Raw genomic sequence first — 18,418 nt, 5'->3', positions numbered from 1 at the left:
CGATATTTAAAAGAATTCCGAAATTTTTCTTTTAAAAAGTTCGATATTTACGAAATTTCGTAAATGTTAAAAAAATTACGAAACATTAACGAAACAAATACGAAACAATAACGAATCGATTCGTTAATGGTGGACGCGACCGCGCAATACGCTAAAAAACCTCCAAATGGGACAGGGGGAACTTCTGAAGCTTCCCTCTCCCTCTGTGGTTGACTGTTGGTGTGATATTATATTTTTTTTTCACTAATTAAACAAAAAACAACTATAAAACTTGCCCCAGACATGCGGAAATAATAACGAAACAACCTCAAACCGATAACAAAATGAATACATAACAAATCCGAAGCATTTACGAAACGAATTTAAAAATTCGTTTCGTTTTTAAGTTGCTCCAGAATGGTTCGTTATCACTTCGTTATAAAAAAAATAACGAATTTTTAACGAATTACGAATTAACGAAACGAAACCGCCCAGCCCTAGTGTTTACATATCAAAGGCATGGGAGGAGGTCAACCGATTTTGGATTTATTTTGCTAGTTCTTCCCATAATGACTCACAGAGACTCCTTTTCAGTCTACTTTTGCACTACTTTTGCACTATGTCTCAGCCAGGCTATGGTTCTGTATTCTCTGAAGAACCAAACCTTCACTTATGCCTGGATTGAAAATGTTGAGGAGATTTCCCTAGGTGTGAGTGACACACTGCAGACTAAATTAGATGTGCTGACAAGGGTTGGGGATTTGCATAAGTTTGTTTCATGAGCAAGAATGGGAAGTCAAGGAGGAGCTCTGTGGTCAGAGGAAAGCAAAGCTGATCTGAAATTAGAAACAGAAATGGAGTGGAGAATAAGTCTTAAACAAAAACAATATGTGGTTTGTGCTTGTTGTGTGGACATAATTTTTGTTTTAGAGACATATCTTTCAATTGAAACTGAATTCTATTGAACCTTAATTTTCAATTCCATGACTTTGTGGGTCATGGGTCAACATGTCTTAAAACAGCAGGCCAATAAAAAACAGAATACAAAGAAAAAGCAAGAGCAGTAAAGACCAGTGTCCTGAATAATTTGTACACATAGGACAAGTATTAAATGTGCTGCCCTATTTAATAGTGGCTGAGAAGTCACACTTCGCTTGGCACAGCATGATACAAGAATATTTTGCAAATGTAAGGGAGGAAAATTATTCTGGGGGCAAATTGTTGGATACTGCTATAAATCTATACCATATAAGTGATTGATTATAAAGCAGCCAGAAGTACAGAAAAGAAAATTGTTTTCTCAGAGTTTTCATTAATACCCCAGAAGCTTGTTCTTTTAAAAAACAGATGAAATGTAGAAATCCCAGATAATAACTGTAATGGGAAATTGGCTTACATCAATAAGTGTTTTAGCAACTCTTGCAAGAAATATGTCATAGACTAAATGATTACAGGCCTTTCATACATTATACTTATTTCTCTATGACAATAATGTCCAAAATACCAAGTTTAACATCAACACAAATTATGATCTACATTACAACCTATAACCAAATCAACAAAATTACAAAATCTTGATATATTATATATATTATGTTGATGAAATGTCCAGAAAATCAAACAACAGTATTGAACTAATAATATTCATATATATCTCACAATGCTTCAATATGATTTTTATAAGCTTCTTAACGGAGACCAAGAAGCATTCTCAAAAATCATGCTTTAGAAAAACCATTTTAAATAAATACTTTCTACAAGTCAGAACATTATTTTTTTATATATTGTATCAGGAGAGAACCAAACAGTTATATTTTATTTTATTTTATTTAAAAAAAACAAAGTTTGAAAACTTGGCATTCTATGAAAAGTCCTTTGACCAGTAGCTGGTCACTTGGAGTGCCTCTGGTGTTGCTATAAGAAGGTCCTCCATTGTTCATGTGGTGGGGCTCAGGCTGCATTGTAATAGGTGGTCTGTGGTTTGCTCTTCTCCACTTTGTGGCCCCATATCTTAGAGTTGGCTCTGCATCTTGTGGTGCCAGAGTGCAGTATGTTCAGTGCCTTCCAAGTTGCCCAGTTTTTTGTGTGCCCAGGAGGGAGTCTCTCATTTGGTATCAAACTACAATGGCTTCAAACTACAAGAGAGGAGATTCCATCTGAACACAAGGAAGAACTTCCTGATTGTGAGAGCTGTTCAGCAGTGGAACTCTCTGCCCCTGAGTGTGGTGGAGGCTCCTTCTTTGGAAGCTTTTAAACAGAGGCTGGATGGCCATCTGTCAGGGGTGATTTGAATGCAATATTCCTGCTTCTTGGCAGTAGGTTGGACTGGATGTCCCATGAGGTCTCTTCCAACTCTTTGATTCTATCATTCTATGATCAGCCAATGATTGAGGTTCTTGGTTTTAGCCTGCCACTTTTGGACGCTCACTTGCTCGGGTGTTCCAGTGAGAGTCCAAAAGTAGCAAGCTAAAACCCAGAACCTCAATCAGTGGCTGATATCAAATGAGAAACTCCCTCCTGGGCACAGAGAAGACTGGGCAACTTGGAAGTTTGAACAAGTACCAGGAAACAAAGCTTTTCTCAAGAATATTCCAAAGTTCCTAGATAAGATTAAGTTCACTATATCTGTATACAGAGCACACACTTCTGGTTTTAAGTTTTATTACAAAAATCTGAACCTGAACTAATAGCTGGATATTTCTCTAAAACAGTTCTTTATTAACACAATATATATATATATATTTGAGTGTGTGTTGGAGTGTTCTGTATTTCAGATTTTTTAATGGGGGGGGGGGGATGTTTGCATATAAATAATGAGATATCTTGAAGATTGGATCCAAGTCCAAACAGAAAGACACCTGTGTTTCATATACATCTTACACACAGACATTGAGGATATTTTTGATAATTTTATGTATGAAACAAAGTTTGTGTACATTGAACCATCAGAAAGCAAAGATGTTACTCTCTCAGCCACCCATGTGGACAATTATGTTGTATTTCAGATTCTGGAATTCTGGATAAAAGATAGTCAATCTACATTTGTAAATATTTATACATTTGTAATTAATTTCTCCAACTCTTGCTCTTCTCCAGTGCCATTCCTCAAAAAACAAAAACAAAACAAAAACAGTGTGTTGCTCTAAAAACTCAATGGCGCTTTTCATGCCCTTAATTACTTCTATTATATTACAGGCTTTGTTCATTTGTTTGTTAGATGAAAACAGACTTCATGTGAAGAGAGAAATCAGCAAGGTCTCTTCCTCCTCACTACACCTTGGTATTAATTTAACATGCTGCTGCTTCCATCTGTGAGCCAACCTGGTTCCGTGATTCACCTCCAAAAATTGTAAAAGAAACCATGCTAAGCAGGTGAACAGAAATATTGCACATCAGTTTGGGTGTGTAGTGAAGAATAGAGGACCCCATGCCATCCCTCCACACTGTAAGCCCTACCATCGTCCTATTGAATCTGAAATGGGCTATTACAGAATATCAGTATTCAGTACTTGTTAGAACAGACTTACTCTTACAGATGTGATTTATTGTGTAGGTTATATAACTAGAAAGGAACGATTCAATAAATGCCAAAGCCTTCATGTAGTGACTAGATATTTCTCAAATTAATTTTAGACTGTGTTCTTCAACAAGACAGTATCTATCATAAATTTTCAAGGAGAAACAGCACTTTTTTCTTCCAGCTCTGGGTGTCTTTTGTTTGTTTCTATATTTCTGTGTTTACAGTTCATATTTAATTTATGTAACCATAATCTTTATCCAGATAACGAGACAACAATGACAACAACAACAATCCTTTATTTCTATACCACCCTATCTTCCTGAAGGGACTCAGGGTGATCTCCAACATATAAGGCAAAACATTCAATTGCCGAAAAGAAAAACCATACAGACAATTACATCAAGATAAGTATCTTCTACAATATGACATGACTTTTCAATAACTTTAAAGCATAGGTTCTTTTTATTGCAATTTCCTGTGTAAGAGGGTATATCAGATTACAGAAAAACATTTAGACATACAGACATACAGATTCTATGCAACTACATTGGAATTACAACTACATTGGTTAACAAGCAAACAAAGGAGAATTACATTTTCACTCATCATTCACACTACATGTGCACACATTCATCCTCATGCACTAAAATATTACCATATCATTTTCTCCCTCCTTGGAGAAGCACCTGTTAGGCCAGACCTTGCTTTCCTGCAGCCTGCCAATGCATAGTTCTGTAACGCCATAACTTCAAAACGCCAAAATGCCAAACTTCTTTCCTAAGAACATTGCCAAGTACCAGATCTCTATTTTCCATACAATAGAACCTGACTCCCTGCACAAAATCTAAGACTCCAAAGCACACTTCTTCCTCTTCCCTTGAGAAAGAAGGACAAAGTGACCAGACTGCTCCCTTGCAAATCTGCCGCTCCATGGTTCACTATCTCTCTCCTTCCCAGGGAGCAGAGCATAATGGGCGAACAGCATCTCTGGCTGTCATACTTTGAGTATTATATTTGAGTATAACCAAATATTCCTATAAAAGACTCAGTCTAATAATACTCAATGTAGTCCCAAAGTTTTAAATGAATTATAGACATCTTCCATCCTGGCTCTATCTCAGTTTCCTGGCCAGCTGCTGATCTTCTTGATTGGTGTTGAACAGAACATTCCTGTTATCACTGCCCCAATTCTTATCAGAGTTTACTTTTCAGATCTCATTAGCAACTTTTAATTACAGTCCAGAAAGCAGGTTGTTAGTTATTGTAGGCCTTAATATTTTACTGGTGTCTCCAAAATTATTAGCTCCATTCATCCTTCCATTCTTCCATTCATTCCCACATATCATATTATATTCACATTTATCAAATCTGCACATTGAATTTCTTATTAAAACACAACCTAATTTAACTTAACGAAATGACAACTAAAACATCATAAAATATAAACATCCTGCTGAGACAGACTAAAATTTAAAAAAAATAAAAACCCATTTCAACATCTTTCTCCCCAAGCACTTCTGATGACTTGGGATAAATTGGCTGTACCAAATGGGGGACAGCCACACTAGCCAGTTGGAAGTGATCTCTCCATATCCTTGGGACAGGTCATTTCCAACTGGCTAGATTTATTAAGTGGGATCGCCAGACTGAAGAACTTTCTAGGTAATCCTGATAAAGTGCCAAGCTAAAGACATTGTTTATTACTAGCATAGGAGGAGAAGGTGGAGGTTGTGGGGTTTCAGGTTTCTTAATAACACCTTTTACTCTTCCCTCAGGTGACTGTGGTCCATTTTAGAGAAAGGGATTCAAGTCATCTGGAATATCTAGGGTTTGTTGACTTGTCTTAGAGCAAGAATTGGAGAGTGTGATTGGACTGTCAGAAATAATTATACAGGCTCCTGATTCAATTTTGTGATCGTCAACACTTTTCTTCTTGGCATTACAACTTAATGAGGATGGTTTGGGTACTTGAGAGGCTTCCTTTTCCCTTGATTTTTCCTTCTCTGAGGGGCAAAAGCTCACTCTAGACTTGGTCTCTTGGATTTGTGTAAAGTAACGTGGTGTGTAAAGTAACGTGTGAAGTCGTGGTTATGGAGACAGGCTTTCGAAGAATGAGACAATGATCTGGATGGAAGACGGTGTATATTTGATTTTAGTATGACGACTGACCACTGTAGTTTTAAATATATGTGCTTTTTAAATGTTTTATTGTAATGTGTATTTTGATATTTTACCGATTGTATGTGTTCTTATGGTTGGAAACCGGGCTGAGTCCCTCTTATGAGGTGAGAAGCTCGGTATATAAAACTTTGAAATAAATAAATAAATAAATAACCAAAGAAGGCAGGTGACCGATACAATGAGTGAAGCTGCTGGAAAGTCCCAGATTGTGAAGCTGGCTGTTCTCCTTGGCTTGTTCTGGGACCCTCCTGTATTTTTGTCAGTCTCTAAGGGACAAAGAAGCACCATAGACAGTCTTCTGAGGCTGAGCACACGCAGGAAGTGGTGATTTCTGGGCCACTTTAGCAATTGAACATGGTTAGTGCTCTTGATCCTTTGGAAGGAGGGTGCCACGAGGACTCATTGGAGGCCCAATCTGCTTGAAGGTATAGCTCTCCAAATGGCTGGGATTGTAACTCCTAGGTGTTTGAGAAAAATAAGACCCTGGGTGGATTGGGGACTCATCAGTTCCAGGAGTGTCAAAGTTTTTGCAGGCCAGCAATGAATGTGGTCTTTCTGACTGTTTAAAACTTGGATGATACAGGAACATTTGCTCCTGGGATATTAGTGGGTAGGAGGTGACTGGGTAGCATGCAGATGACCTATTTTGATTAATTAAGGATGGAGGATGTGCCAACGGGCTGCCAGGAGAAGGTAGCTTAGACCAAGAATGTTTGCCAAAACTGTTCCCATCCATTTCAGAGATGTTTTTATGACTGCTACACATGCTAGAGTAGTTTCCTTCCAGAAAGGAAGCAGTTTGTCCTGTTTGGCATTTTTCAAAGGACTTCTGATAAGGGGGAAAGCCAGTCGAGCTCGTGGCTGCATCTTTGGGCCTTGGAGATAATTGTGGCAAACTGATTTCATCAGCTGCTGCTTTTTTAGATATAGAACTACCATGACCAGAGTTCTTAGTACAGTTCAAGTGTTCTGATGGAGGTTCAGCCCATTCCATGCCAAGCAGTGGCTTCGGAGCACTTTCTGTTACCATTTCCAAATCTAGGGAGATTTTGAGACTATAACCAGAATCAGCACTGTAAACATTGTGCCGGTAAATGTGCTTGGGCATTGCCAAGGGAGGGAAACCTATGGGTGCTCGGGAAGACTGCTGTGCCATATAGCTGTGGTTCCAGCCCTGTGGGACATAGCCTGGATAGCCCATATAGCCAGCCCACCTCTCCTGAAACTACAGCAAACTACAGACCACCCGCTGCAATGCAACCTGAGCCCTGCAACATGCACAATGGAGGACCGTCTTGCAGCAACACCAGAGGCACTCCAAGTGGCCAGCTCCTGGTCAAAGGACATTTTAATCAACTACCAAGCTTGCAAACTGTGTGTTCTGTTTGTTTGTTTGTTTGTTTGTTTGTTTGTTTGTTTGTTAAAAATGCAATGCAACTGTTTGGTCTGCTCCTGACACGATAAATAAATACCTCTCCTGAATATTAAATGCATCACTCGTTGCTCTTCTCAGAACAGGAGTTTTATTCATAATTAGAAATAATATATTTTTGCTGATGCAGAAAATTTTATATTTTCTTATCTTAAATGAGAATTAGCTCAGGAACACTACAATACTGTTAGAATTGTCAACTGAAATAAGGAGCTATCAATTCAGTCCTTGCATAAAAGAGCAAATTTCAGTTGTATTGGAGTATGACAATCAACACATACCGAGATTTCCTATGAATCCATTAAAGCAGTGATTCACAACCTTTGGTCTTCCAGGTGTTTTTGGACTTCAGTTCCCACAATTCCTAACACCTAGTAAGCTGGCTTGGATTTCAGGGAGTCGAAGTCCAAAACAACTGGAAGACCAAACAAAGGTTGGGAACCACTGCATTAAAGAGACAGGAACTTTATCCCTTGCTTCATCTGACAACCTAACATAATAGTTTGCTATAACTTGCAATTTCCAAATAGTGTTTTACTTAATGTTGTTACAATCCTGTTAACTTCTATGATATATGCAGACAACAGATTTTATCACATCGTGGCAAACTGGCACAGTAGCAGCACTGTCACCTTTGGTGGCAGCTCTTATTGAATTACACAATTGCCAATTCTCTGCAGTGAAGTCCATCTATAGCCTTGATCAGACCATGATACCAGGACTTACCTTGTGCAATGACTGCAATGTGACTTAAAATTAAAAAATAAAGAAGGAGGTAAGTGGCACAGTGGAAGTGCAGATTTATGCTGCTCTTCCACAGTGGAAATGAAGATTTATGCTACCCTTTGTATAGCTGAGGTGTCATAATCGTATGCCATCAGTGGCTATGTGATGCCAACAGTCATCTTGACAGCAAGTTACTGCCATAGGAGTTACAATTCTTATGCTATCATGCTTGTCATCAAGTTTTTTTGGGGTGTAATAAAGCTATAATTAATTTTAAAAGTTAAAAAAAATTCATAGTAAATATCTATGGCCCGAGTTTTTCCCATCACTCATATCCTCCTTCTAAGAAGGATATGAGTGATGGGTACACACTGATTCTTCATTATTATTTGTCTTTTATCAAATGTCTTTGTAAGTCTATCTGATAAATCACATTGTTCAGGAACCATGGAACATACTCTCTAATATAAAAGTGTAAATAACAATAACAACTATAAATTTTGCTGTTGTCATCACTATAATGAATCCAAAAAACGACCAATGCAGCAGAATTACAATGAAGAATTTATTAGCAATAAACCTTGCAAATATGGTAATGTTATTAGTGCAGCAAAACGTAAAATGCTCATTCTATAGAGGACTAAATTAGACAGAATTATTTTCAGGAGGAAATTAAATAAATGTATTTTTTTTCTTGAGATTAGATTTATCTAGACTCAGTGATATAAATAATGAATATATGACCACTGAAGTTTTACGTCCTAATTCTGAGCATGTTTTTAAAAGTGATTTCCATTGAGCTCAACAGGATTTATTTTGAAGAAAATGTCAATTGGATTGTAGCTAATTTCATTTTTAATGTCATTATTTGGAAAACATGTTTTACTAAGACAGTATTAAGCTAAATTTATTTTGCATATATAGATCTCAACTACTCCAAGGTCATTATATTTTAAATTAGAATTATGGCCAGAATCAAACTGAGTATTTAAGCTGGATCATAATGCTTCCAAAATTATTGATGTTTCCCTTCTGTACCTGAAAACTTATTCTGGGGAGCACAGTTTTAGTGTTCAGAGGAGACCAGCAAGACATAGAATTCTGCCAGAAGCAATGTAATACAATACGATCATATACTCAAATAGATCTTGGTAAGAGCTTCTACACCAGCATTCCTTCTGCCTGCTTTCTGAACTATAAGGACTTCTGGCTGAGACCAGCTGTATCAACACACTAAGCACAGCTCTTTATAACTATGTGTTAAGTGTTGCTGTATTAATGTTTCATAATTTGTATTTTGTACTTTTATATCTTTTTTGTCCTCAACCTTTATGCAACAAGACGTAGTATAGAGGTCATCTTAACTCCTATAAGGTGGCAATATGTGCAACAAAGAAAGCTTTCTTCTCTGCACCCATTATGTCTGCAGATTCATGTCCAGCTTAGCTGTTCAGTGGCGAGAGGCTTAATCCAGGTGCCCTCCCCTCTGAACCCATTTTTAGAACCTTCAGTAGCTCACTGTGATGCTTTTAACAACATTTTTTGCAGATAAAATCTCTTGCATAAGAGCCAAGTTAGTCTATCATTGGACTAGAAGCCAGCAATGAGGTTTCCAGCAACTTTGTGAGTGGAATTACACTGTATCAGTTTCAATTGATGAGTACTATGGATGTTATAGAACTCTATTATAGAACTCCAGTATGCTGATGACAGCATCATCTGTGCACATTCAGAAAAAGACCTACAAACCACTCTAAACACCTTCGCAGAAGCATACGAGCAGCTCGGTTTGTAACAACAACAACAACAACAACAACAACAACACTTTATTTGTACCCTGCTACTATCTCCCTAAGGGACTCTGTGCGGCTTACATGAGGCTGAGCCCAAACACAACAATACAATACATTAAACATCGAGAAAACCAAAGTGCTCTTCCAGCAGTCACCAGCCATTCCCTCTCCAATGCCAGAAATACAGCTTAAGGTATAACATTAGAAAATATTGACAATTTCCGCTACCTTGGCAGCCACCTCTCCACAAAAGTCAACATTGACACTGAAATTCAACACCGTCTGAGCTCTGTGAGTGGAGCAGTTTTCTGAATGAAGCAGAGAGTGTTTGAGGACCAGGACATCCGTAGGGATACCAAGGTGCTTGTTTATAAGGCTATTGTCCTCCCAACCCTGCTATACGCCTGCGAGACGTGGACAGTCTACAGACATCACATGCAACTCCTGGAATTATTCCATCAGTGCTGCCTCCAAAAAAAAACCTGAAAAGTTCTTGAGAAAACAAGCGGACAAATGTCAGTGTGCTGGAAGAAGCAAAGAACACCAGCACTGAAGCGATGCTCCTCCGGCATCAAATCCTCTGGACCGGCCACGTTGTTCGGATGCCTGACCACCGCTGTCGCACACCAAGGCTGGAAGCACACCTTTGAACCCACAAACACTCCAAAGTTTTTTAGCAAATAAACAGTTTATTGAATAAATGCAAGCAATATAAAACGGGTGAAAAAGGCAAGTAAAGGCTTAACTAAGAAAGTGTAAAAACAATCCAAAATGGCAGGTAGGCAAATATAATCCATAAAAGGAAACAGAGACAATTCTTAAATCCACAGCAAAATCCATGAATGCATAGCCCTTAAAACCCACAGAAGAAAATGTCCAAATTCTCTTGAAAAGCCAAGGAACAAGATTGCACAGATCCAAAATCCACAGAATTACACAAGAAAACTTTCACCAACAGCAACTTGAACATGAGTCTTGAGCAGAGATTTCCATGAATCTTGACATGACATACATACAAGATTTGACCAGTAACCGACATTGTGCTCACTGAAGGCAATGCTGTGAAAGCCCTATATTTCTTTAAAATGACCTACACAATTCCCTTGAGAACTCTGCTGCAAATCCCTATTTTCCCTTATCCTGACAGACTTTCGGACTCCCCCTTGCAGGTGGCGATCTTGACAGATTTGACCATTTCTATCAAAGTTTGATTCTTCTGGGTTGCTCGTTAACACATTACTTTCACTTTCGTTATCTATCAACAGAAGCTGGTTCCCATCAGACTGTCTGGAAACCTTTCTATCTTGAGAACTAACAATCCCAGAGTCTTCTAACTGTTTTTGCACTGCAGTTTGTTCTGTGCCCTCTTCTTCATTCACAGACCCCTGAGAATTTATATTAAAATCCAACATGGAAAACTCTGAAGGATCCTGCTCTGAAGGAGATTGAACATAACCATCATCCTCTTCTTGAGGCAGTGTGCCAACCCCAGTCTGCTGAGCTCCTACAACCATCTCCCAAAGCAGTTGCTCTATTCCGAACTCAAGAATGGAAAACAGAATGTTGGTGGGCAGGAAAAGTGATTTAAAGATGGGCTCAAACCAACCTTAAAAATTCTGGCATAGACACTGAGAACTGGGAAGCCCTGGCCCTTGAGCGCTCCAGCTGGAGGTCGGCTGTGACCAGCAGTGCTGTAGAACTTTTTTTTTTTTTGAATAAATCTTTATTGAGTTTTGCAGTTTTATAAACATATAAACATGTAAATATATAAACATATAGACCCCCTGTGTCAGTAGATGTGTTAAGCAAATTCCTTGGTCCTCGGGGTCCTTATGAACAATACAGACAAAAGGTGGGAAATTATCCAGAGAACCCTTCTCCCCCCTTCCCCCCCACAGCGCACGTCCATTCCCCCTCCCCCCAACACTCATGCTTCCATTCATACAAAACACTTGACATAAGGTACACATGGTGTGAAATACATACACATTTAAAAAGACTTCCAATTTGTTTCCTGTCAGTGTGGTTACGTGTAGTGTTACACCACCAATTATTCCTCGGTTTCGAGGTGTAATTTCTTTAGCCTAATTATCTATATGTTTGTATATCTTTGTAGTCATTTAGTTTTCCCTTTCTGTTCGTTGGGCAGAGCTCTCTTCAGCCCTCGTCTTTACATATTCGTCTACCGCTGACCATTCCGTTTGTTTCATTGGTTTGCCAGAATTACATTTTAGATAATAAGTTAATATATCCATATCTCTAATATCTATCAATTTGTCTAGCCATTGTTCCACTGTTGGGATATGTTCTTCTTTCCATTTTTTCGCAAGAACCATTCTCGCCGCTGTTGTTATCAGCATACTGTAGTGCTGTAGAACTTGAAGAGGCACGAATGAAGGGCGAAAGAGAGAAATGTGCCAAGAGGAAGGTGCGTCAAGCCAACCCCGACCGGGACTGCCTTCCACTTTGGGAGAAGATGTAGATCAAGAATAGAGCTCCACAGTCACCTATGGACCCATCTCCAGAACACCGACCTTGGAGGACCATCATCCTCAGACTACGAGGGATCGCCTAAGTAAGTAAGTAAGTAAGTACTATGGATGTGGACAAGCTACTGGTGATGGTAAGGAGGACAACGACAGGAAGAGTGTGTCCATGCTGGTGCTTCTAGAACTTTTAGCGGCCTTTAACACCATTGACCACAGTATACTTCTGGAATGCCTGGAGGGGCTGGGAATTAGAGGGACTGTGCTGCAGTGGTTCTGGTGATACCTCTCAGGCAGGTTCCAGATGGTGGTGCTTGGGAATAGCTGCTACTCAATAAAGGAGCTATTATGTGGTCCAATAAGGTGCCATTCTATTCCCAATGCTTTTTAATATTTACATAAAGCCACTGGGAGAGATCATCTGTAGGAATGGGTTGAGGTGTTATCGGTATGCTGATGACACCCAAGTATATTTCTCCATGTCTTCAAAAACAGCTTCAGCTGGACGCATTGCCTGAAGGAGGTAATGGGCTGGATGAGGAAAAACAAACTGAAACTGAATCCACACAAAACAGAGGTGCTTGACATCAAGGCTCTTAATATGGGGATTGAGGTGTGTCAACCAGTTCTGGATGGGGTTACACTCTCCCTGAAAGACTGTTTGCAATTTGAGAGTGCCCCTAGAGCTGTCTCTTAAAATGTCAACCAAGGTAGATGGGACAGTGAGAAGCACTTACTGTCAGCTTCGACTGATAAGCCAGCTGCACCACTTTCTAGATTTGGAAGGACTTAAGATGGTAGAGCACATGCTGGTAACCTCAAAGTTGGACTTCTGCAATGCACTTTACATTGGGATATCTTTGTACGAAGTTTGGAAACTCCAGTTGGATCAGAATATGACAGCCAGATTAGTTACAGGAACATCTAGGAGTGAATATATTACGTCCATCATAAAGTCTCTCCACTGGCTGCCAATTCATTTTTGGGCAAAGTACAAGGTGTTGGTTCTTACATTTAAAACTCTATGTGGGTTGGGTCCATGTTACCTACATGAGCACCTTCTCCCATACAATCTGTTGCACATATATTGGTCCTTGGGGGAGGGGGTCTGTCCAGCCTACCAGAACCCAACTAGCAACCACCATCCAGAGGACCTTTTCATCAACCACCCCACAACTATGGAACCACCTACCACCGACTATGGAACCACTTACTCCATCAGTTAGATCATTTTATGAAACTTCCACTATGTCTACCTTTTGGTTTGTGTATTTTAATCTGTATTTTATGGGAATATGTTTAATATGTGTATTATATGGAGTGTTCTTAATGATTATGTGTTTTAGCAATGTTGTAATCCACCTTGAGCCATGAGAAGAGGCAAGTAAGAAATAATAATAATAATAATAATAATAATAATAATAATAATAATGTAGTTATGGATTATCCTTCTGTGATAGCCTTGGTGTACTGTTATGTCCCAACTGAGTAGTACTTCTCACAGTCACCCCCATTCTTGCTCACTATCAGGTAATATACCAAATTCTGTTTTGAAGATGACACAATTCCTCATAAATGTATTCATAGCTATTATTGGACAAAGGATTAAATTTTTATACTGGCTTTCATATTTTGAGAATTTGAAAATGAAGGGGGTTAAGAGCAAAAGCTTAAGACCAAATGACTTGAAATAGTGACAATTTAGAAAGGATTTTAGCATGTAAACTAAAAATCCCAAATTCTCACAAGATTAGAGCTCCAGTTTTTAAATCTGCTTTCTGAATATAGTATTCACGAATAAAATGAATTCAGAAAGTGATGTGCCAAGCTACAACATATCATGATATTTAATAAGCTATAATTATTTTGTTCCAAATCTCAGGTTGCCATAAACCTCTGTTTTCCACTGTCACACAGATTATAGAATCCAACCTAAATCCATTATCTAAATCTTCGGTCAGCACTGAAGCCATATATTCCAACCCATCAACAACATCCATCAGTTCTGCCAGTGTAAGTCAATTGCTGAGTAACAGTTTTTTGGGATATCATTAAAAGCCAAATCAAAGGCCCATATATTGTCTACAAAGAATATATATTCTCTATCACATCAGGATTTTCAAAGGGTTTATATGCCTCAGCAGAAAGAGAACATGGTGTAATAATAGTTTGAGTGTTTGACTAGGGACCTTATCACATTAACGTCGGGATTCACCACACATCATGGTGAATCTGTGGAGTCCCAGTGGGGGATGTGGAGAACCCATCACCCCATGCCTTGCATCACCTGACTTATCTTTGGCTCCATCCCAAGGGGGAAGCATCCACTGCCTGGCTTCTCCCCATTATTGCAAATGTAACATGGGAAGCCTCCCCATGTTGCCCCCAAAGAAGCATATGCCAGCAACTCTCCCCTTTTGTGACGGAGCCCTGCCAGAAGTAGATGCACATTGTGTAATGGGTTCCATGGCAAAAAAGAAGAGGAACCAGCGTATGACAGGCAAATTAGCCTAAATGCTGAGGTCATAGGACTATGGGCATCATTGTAGAAATTAAAGCTGACTGGGTGATCTTAGGCAAGTCATACTCTCTCAAACTATGAAGAAGGTAAAAACAATCACCATAATGCTGAACACATCATCCCAGGAAAAACCTATGGTACAAAAACACCCCTTAGGGTCACCATAACTCATAAATGATTTGAAAGTACTCAAAACATATGATTTAGCAATCAGATTTAGGGATGTAAAATTTCAGTTATTTAATTGTCACATAAAAGAAGAATTTCAAAGGTTTCTCTATGTCAGGCAAGATTACTAGGGGTTTTCTGTATTTTCGGGTGTGTAGTTGCATTATCATCTCTTCTCCACCTCTTTCTGTATCCCTCTCAATTTCTCTTTCACACACACAGTATATTCTAAGGCAGTGGTTCTCATCCTTTTTCATGCTGTGACTCCTAAATATAGTTCCTCATGTTGTGGTGACCCCCAACCATATTTTTGTTGCTACTTCATAACTGCTACTGTAATGCAAATACCTGATATGCAGGATGTACTTTCATTGTTACAAATTGAACATAATTTATCTATTTTTATTTATTTCAAATATTTGTACTATGCCCTTCTCAACCTCCACATGGGGGAATATGGGGGAATATGGACAACTGATGATGGGATTTGCAGTACCTTCATCCAATTCAGCTCTAACTTCCACAGACTACTGAGACCTCCATGACCTGGATCAAACTTGGCACACAGAACCCCCATGACCAACAGAAAATACTGGAGGGGTTGGGAAGAACTGACAGTGATTTATGGGTAATGTAGTTCAACTACATCCAGAGAGCACTGCGAACCCAAACAACTATGGATCTGGACCAAACATGGCACAAATACTCAATATGCTCAAATTTAAACACTGGTGGAGTTTGGGGAAAATAGACCCTGACATCTGGGAATTGCAGTTGTGTGGAGTTATAGTTGACCAGCCATAAAAGAATATTCCTAACTCTACCAACAATGGAATTGAACACAAACTTGGCACACAGAACTCCCATGACCAACAGAAAATACTGGAGAGGCTTGGGGCAAATTCTCTCTGACATTTGGGAACTGCAGTTGTGTGGATTTATATTTCACTTGCCATCAGAGCATTCCAAGTTCCACCAGCAATGGAATTGAACCAAATTTGGCATACAGGACTCCCATGATGAACAGAAAATACTGGGGGGGGGGGGGGGATTGACCCTGATATTTGGGAACTGCAGTTGTGTGGATTTATAGTTCACTTCAGGCATGTAGCCGGGGGGGGGGGAGGGGCTTGAGGGGCTTCAGCCCCCCCCCCACCCCAAAATTCTCATGGTGGTTCACGAAAAGACCTTACTGGTGCATTATTTAAACTGTTATGTTTATTCATATCATGATCTGATCACCATACTCAATATATCCCATATGCATGGGGGTATTGGGGTAATGATACAAAAGGTTTGCTAGGGTAGACCCTCTTTTACTCAGACTCAGCCCCCCGAAACTCAGCCCCCCCTGAAACCCCCCCTGAAAAAAATTCACCCCCCCCCCCCGAAACAAAATCCTGGCTACGGGCCTGATTCACTTGAAATCAAAGAGCATTCTGAGCTCCACCAGCAATGGAATTGAACCAAATTTGGCATACAGAACTCCCACGATGAACATTAAACACTTGGGGGGGGGGGGGAATTGACCCTGACATTTGGGAGAGGACACTCTCCGACGTTGGCAAGTGCACGGGGAAAGAGGGCAGGTGTAGGGAGTGCACGCCCAGGAGCCGGTGGAGGGAGCGTGATCCTTGCACCACCCCTCTTCCCCCACAGGCTTGCCAATGCCAAAGATCCCTCTCCCGGTGTTGGAAAGTGCACGGGGGAAGAGTGCTGGTGATGGGAGTGTGCGCTTATCTGAGGGTTATCTGAACTTAATAAAATCCCTCATTATCTGCTTTGAACTGGAATATATGGCAGTGTGGACTCAGATAACCCAGTTCAACTCAGATAACCTAGTTGTGGGATTTTCTGCCTTGATATTCTGGGTTATAGGGCTGTGTGGAAGGGCCCTGAGTTCAAACTGCCATATATTCCAGTTCAAAGCAGAAAATGTGTGTTTTTATTCAGCTGTGTGGAAGGGGCTGTAGTCCCTGAAGCACCAGAAAACTGGCCTGCCCCCTCCTCAGTGTGATATCCTTTCATATTTAAACATGGCTATCATGCCTCCTTCTCTCAACTTTCTTTTCTACAAGCTAAATGTCCCCAGCCCTATAGTAAAAACAAAAACAGCCAAACTGTTCCAGAGGTATTCCTGTATCGGGAAAGACACTTGTGGAGGAGAAGAGTGGATCGGCTCCCTCCCTTTTCAAGGGGGTGTAACAAGCAAGGAGTCAATGCTGAAACAAGGCAGAGGGAGGGAAGGAGAGAAGGAGGAAAGGCCCAGAACAATAGCGAGTGCTTCCCTCCCTGCTCTAAACCCTAAAAGGGAAGGGAAAGGACTCTCCCCTCTGAAGAAGGGGGAGAAAACCTCAGGAGAAATCCAAAAAGCGATGCTTGCCACTTGCCCTATTCTTCTTTTTGGGGTCCCTCCTCACAAAACATTAGGGACAGTCAGCAACAGACACACTGACATGGACTCCTCCTTAAGCACCTCCAACACTACACCACTTCTTCACACTGCAACACACATCAACACAAACTCCAGTTCCAGGAACTCTTCAAAGAGCAGCTGAACTTCTCAAGCTGCACAAAAGCCCTCAAATATCAACAGTCCAAACTTGAGCCAGGCAAACTCCTCAAGTGGCACCAACATACATGCCAGTCCCAGGAATGCAGGAATTTCTCAAGCCACGCAAAACTCCCCACAAACACCCCCCTGCAGCCAAAAGTGTCCCCTAACTGCCTAGATGGAGTGAAAGCAGTCCAGTCCCCCTCTTGGCCAGAGAGCCTTGCCCCCGCGCCCCTTGGAGGGAGCAGCCCAGACTCAAGAACTTCACTCACTCACTCCACATGAAGTAGGAAAGCGACTGCCTGAAGTAAAGTAGCAGCTTGCCAATCATGCTGAGGACAGTGGCTACAGGCTGAGGTGTAAATGCAGCATGCATGGCAGGCCAGGTGGAGGAGTTGGCAGCAGAGGAGGCTACCTGCCCCCACCCGCATCCAAGGGCCCTCACTGCCAGGGCTTGCTCCTGCTCTGGCCCCTGGCCTGCCTTCTTCTGCTCTGACCGGCTGAAGGAGGCCCAAACCACTACTGCATCCCAGCTTTGCATGCCTCAAGCTCAGGAGGAGGCCTACATGTGGCTAAGGAGGATGCAGGGCCCAAGCAGCAGGCCCAGTCTGGCTCTGGTGGAAGGGAAAGGGGAGGACGAGGGGCCTCCCACCCGGCAGGGGCTGGGGGGAGATGGGAAGGTGCCTCTAAAAAGTAAAGTAGAGGCGCCTTCCCATTGCCCCTTCCCCCAACCCCCAGCACCTCTGCTGAGCCCGGCAGGCAATGAGAGCCGTCTCCAGCAGCCATTCCGGAGAGACAGAGGGTGCAGGACCAAAGGAGGTGGCCCCACGACCCCTCTGAAATGACCAATTGAACCCTCCGGGGGGGGGGGGGGGGTCACAACTCCCAGGTTGAGAACCGCTGTTCTAAGGTAAAGCACATAAACATTAGGTTTCCCCCCATATTCCATGTATGATTAAGCAAGCCAAGCAGGTTGTAAAATAATGGTTGGAATCTTATGGGGCAGTGATAAGCTCACAAGCTAGAGTTATGTACTCAGGACTGCTTCGTATTCATGC

General features: G+C 40.9%; 1 pseudogene; it reads right to left on the bottom strand.

The window, feature by feature from the left end:
* Positions 1-4,969: 4,969 nt before the first annotated feature.
* LOC132770252 (uncharacterized protein C15orf39-like) lies at positions 4,970-17,736 on the bottom strand (annotated as a pseudogene).
* Between the last annotated feature and the right edge of the window lie 682 nt (positions 17,737-18,418).

The sequence above is a fragment of the Anolis sagrei genome, chromosome 3 (genome assembly GCF_037176765.1).
Source record: "Anolis sagrei isolate rAnoSag1 chromosome 3, rAnoSag1.mat, whole genome shotgun sequence".
In the NCBI taxonomy this organism is placed as follows: domain Eukaryota; kingdom Metazoa; phylum Chordata; class Lepidosauria; order Squamata; family Dactyloidae; genus Anolis; species Anolis sagrei.
The sequence above is the reverse complement of the archived record's forward strand: the minus strand, read 5'-3'. Positions and strand labels throughout refer to the sequence as shown.